Here is a 4,412-nt window from a genome sequence, read left to right as displayed (position 1 = left end):
TCGTACAAATGGGAAAAGGACCCACATGTACAAAAATATTTATAGCAGCTCTTTTTGTGGTGGCAAAGAATTGGAAATTGAGGGGATGTCCATCAATTGGGGAATGGCTGAACAAGTTGTGGTATATGAATGTAATGGAATACTATTGTGCTCTAAGAAATAATGAGCAGGCAGACTTCAGAAAAACCTGGAAAGACTTGTATGGACTGATGCAGAGTGAAGAAAGCAGAACCAGAATGTTGTACACAGTAACAGCCATGTTGTGAGATGACCAACTTTAATAAACTTAGCTCTTCTCAGCAATGCAAGTAGCTAAGACATCTAAGAAAATGCTATCCACTTTCAAAGAAAGAACTATGGAGTTTGGATGCAGATCAAAGCAGACTATTTGCTCTTTTTTTCTTCTTCTTCTGTTTTGTTTTGCTTTTTTCTTGCTTGTGGTTCCTCCTATTGATTCTAATTCTTCTTTACAACACAACTAATGTGAAAATATGTTTAATAGAAATGTGTATATAGAGCCTATATCAGATGGCACACCGTCTTGGGAAGGGAGACAGAGAAAGAAGGGGAGAAAATATAAAACTCAGAAGCTTGTGGAAGTGAATGTTGAAAACTAAAAATAATTAATTTTAAAAATTCTATGCATATTTCTATTTATCAAGCCTTTCTCTGGATGATAATCGTAATAATGCAGCAACCCTTATGTCAGACACGCTAAATACCTCAATCAGAACTTTTTTATTGTTGGGGATTTTGGGGGGGAGGATTGTTGTTGAAGAAAGGAATTGTCACACCTCCTATAGCTCACATTTATTAGCTGTGTGACCTTGGACAAGTTACTTTACTCCCTCTGGAACCAGGTTTTCTCCTCTGTTAAACAGGGCTGGTAATGCTTGCACTACCATGCTCACCGACTTGTGAGGAAATCCCTCGGTATAACTTAAAGTATGAAAATGGGAGCTGTTAGGAATATTCTCTTGGCTCTAGTCCTAAGACAGAGAACTGGGGAAATCACTCTACTGAGCAGGCCTACGCTTTCTCCCTTGCAAATCATCTAGCTGTAAGAGAGAAAAAGAAATTCAAAATACCAAGAAAAAGGAAATGCTATCAGATGCCATCAATGACCACAACTTGGAGACTCTACTTTGAATGCCCCAGAGTCTCTTACAACCCCATAGGGTTAGCTTGCATTCAGCTGCACTGACATACACTGATCTAGGTTTCCACTGTTGTGTCACTCTCTGGGTTCCAGGTTCATCTTCCAAAAGTGACCTCTGTTTCTATCCACCTCCACCCTTAGCCCTCATAACGGTGGTCCTTAAGCACACAGGAAGATTCCTTTATACTCTTAAAAAAAAAAGTTGGATTGGCTGAGGTGCCTGTGAGGAGGGCTCTAACTAACCATGGTGCCCAGCTGAAATGGCATGATTCTGAAGCCCCATTTCCATAAAGACTGGCAAAGATGAGTTGCCACATGGTTTAACCAGCCAGCCAGGAAGATCAGAAGGCGAAAGGCCCATCAAGCAAAAGCACGTGGAATTGCTCCTAGCCTTGCATCTGGTCCTATCCGGCCCATCGTGAGGTGCCCTACTATTTGATACCACACCAAATTACGGGCTGATAGAGGATTCAGCTTGGAAGAGCTTGGGGTGGCTGTTATCCATAAAAAAGCGGCACGGACCATTGGTATCTCTGTGGACCCTCATTGCTGAAATAAGTGTATGGAATCTCTCCAGGCAAATGTGCAGCGGCTGAAAGACCATTGTTCCAAACTGATCCCCTTCCCAAGGAAACCATCTGCACCCAAGAAGCTCTGCTGAAGAACTCAAGTTGGCAGCCCAGCTTACAGGACCAGTTATGCCCATCAGAAATGTCTACAATAAAGAGAACGCTCGAGTCATCACTGAAGATGAGAAGAATTTCAAGGCATTTGCTAGTCTTCGAATGGCCCAGGCCAATGCCCATCTCTTTGGAATCCAGGCAAAATGAGCCAAGGAGGCTGCAGGGCAAGATGTGGGGAAGAAAAAGTAAACAGCCTCTGAGAATTTTCAATAAAATAATACGAAATTTAAAAAATAGTTTTGCTTACCTTTTCAATGAAGGGTGGGGGGAGGGAAGGGAGAAAATTTGGAATTCAAAAAAATTTTAAATGAATGTTTAAAATTGCTTTTATATGTAATTGGGGGGGAATAAAGTGTTAAATTTTTTTAAAAGTTTATCAATACCTTTTGTTCCTACATCACACATCTGCCCCTAATTCCTTGGAGCCCCCCCCTTTAACTAAGGAAAAATAAAAGTTACATAGAGAAGGGAATAAGCATTTATGTAACACCTACTGTGTGCTCAGACACTTACTAGCTGTGTAACCCTGGGCAAGTCACTTAGCCCTGTTTGCCTCAGCTCCTTATCTGTAAAACAACCTGGAGAAGGAAATGGCAAACCACTCCAGTGTCTTTCCGAAGAAACCCCAAACGGAGTTACAAAGAGTCAGACTGACTGAAATGACTGAACAAAAAGGTGTGCCAGGCATCATGCTAAGCGCTCCACAAATATTATCTCATTTGAGCCTCACGACAGTACTGTGAGGTAGGTGCTGTTATACCCAGTTTGCAGCTGGAAAAACTGAGGCAAACAGAGGTTAAGTGACTTGGTCAAGGTCACAAAGCTAGTAAATGTCTGAGGCCGAATTTGAGCTCAGGTCTTCCTGACTCCAGATTCAGTGTTCTATGCACCGCACTGCCTAGCTGCCACTGAAGAAAATCAACACAGTAACCAAATGCGATAAGTGATGCAACATTCTACATCAGTTGTCTCCTACAAGGCAGTGCGGTATAGCCAACAGGGAATAGGCCTTGAAGCCTGGGAAAACTTCCTCACTTCAAATCCCACCCCAGATACTTGTGACCAATTCAAACCTCAGTTTCCTCACCTGAACTGCCAGGACTAGATACAATATCCCTTCTAGCTCTAATCCTATAGTCAGCAGCAAGGCTGGGATTGTTCCTCACCCCTCCCACAGTGCCCACCTAGAAGCTCATTTTGTTTGAGAGTGAATAGTTGATTTCTCCAAACTCATAACAGTAATTTTCCCTGAGGGAAACCAAACACTAGCAGACATTCTCCTTCTTCTCTTTCTTTTCCTCCTCTTCTTTCTCTTTGCTTTTCTTCTTCCTTTCTCCTTCTTTTCTTCCTTCCTGGTTTAATTCTACAGTGAGAGGTGTCCAATTGACCATGTGGCAAGGCCTTTCTTCAACATTAGACCAGGAGGACCCTGCCCCTTCTCATTACCATACCCTGTTTCAGAGGAACTACTCAGAATCCCTGCTCTTCCTCCCAAGGCCTAGTGATAGATAGAGCTAAGCCCACAGCAGCTGGGGCTGGCTTGAGTCCTAAACCCTGACATTTAGCGGTGCCCATTTCCCACCCTGAGTTGTCAGCAGAGTTTGGCATCCCATTAAGCTTCAGAGATCCTGTCTTCAGCAATAACTCCTACCCTGAAATGCTAGTGAACCAGGACTCAATTGGGAGGGGGGTCTGGACCTGCTCACCCCATGGGAATCTGGAAGCCAGTGGGCCCTAAGAACCATAGCTCTGTCCTTCCTGAGTCTCATTCCTCATTCAAACCACTTGTATGTATGTTTCCTATATTTCCATAGAATTAAATAAGCTAGCCCACATTGCCTCTCCCTTCCCCAAATTCCTACTGTGCTTCAACTATGCTCTAAGCCCAAACTTTTTAAGATTTAAAGATTTCAAGCTAAGCTCGAGATCATCTAATCAAACTTTTTCACTTTACAGATCAGGAAATGTAACCTCAGAGAGGTGAAACAACTTCCTAAAATCACAGAACTAAAAAATGTCAGAGGTGAGATTTGAACCCAGGTCATCTCACTATAGAACTAGTCCTTTTCCCTGCACCACAGTCTCTACAGCCTGCACATTCACTAATTATGTCACTCAAATCAGTTCAATTCAATTCAATAAACCTTTTATTATGTACCTGATATAGTGAAACACTGTGAGATTATAAATACAAAATGAAATAGTGCCTCCCCTCAACAAGCTTATATTCTACTGGAGAAAATATCATAAAAAGATAAGTAAACATATAGTTATCTGGGAAGGAACAGAAAACTGACAACTAAGGGATTGGTGAAAGCTTCATGGAAGATGCTTGACCTGAGCCTTGAAAGAAAACAAAGATTCTGAAGGGGAAAGGGAGAGAGGCATGGAAGGGAGGATAGTCTGGGTGTAGGGGATGGCTTTTGTCCATGTGCAGAGTTTGGGGAAGGAGTCCAGGTTTAGCTAGAATGTAATAAAATGCAGAAAAAGGAGATGATATAAAATAAGGCTGGAAACGTAGGTTGACGTGAATTTTTGAAGGGCTTTATATGCCGAGTTGGGGAAGTTTA

The 4,412-nt window shown here is 42.2% G+C and overlaps 1 pseudogene; it reads left to right on the top strand.

Moving 5' to 3' along the window:
- Window positions 1–1,403: 1,403 nt before the first annotated feature.
- Window positions 1,404–2,031, top strand: LOC110212298 (large ribosomal subunit protein eL13-like; annotated as a pseudogene).
- The last annotated feature ends 2,381 nt before the right edge of the window (window positions 2,032–4,412 follow it).

The sequence above is a fragment of the Phascolarctos cinereus genome, unplaced genomic scaffold (genome assembly GCF_003287225.1).
Source record: "Phascolarctos cinereus isolate Bilbo 61053 unplaced genomic scaffold, phaCin_HiC Scaffold_2;HRSCAF=192, whole genome shotgun sequence".
Classification (NCBI taxonomy): Eukaryota; Metazoa; Chordata; class Mammalia; order Diprotodontia; family Phascolarctidae; genus Phascolarctos; species Phascolarctos cinereus.
The sequence above is the reverse complement of the archived record's forward strand: the minus strand, read 5'-3'. Positions and strand labels throughout refer to the sequence as shown.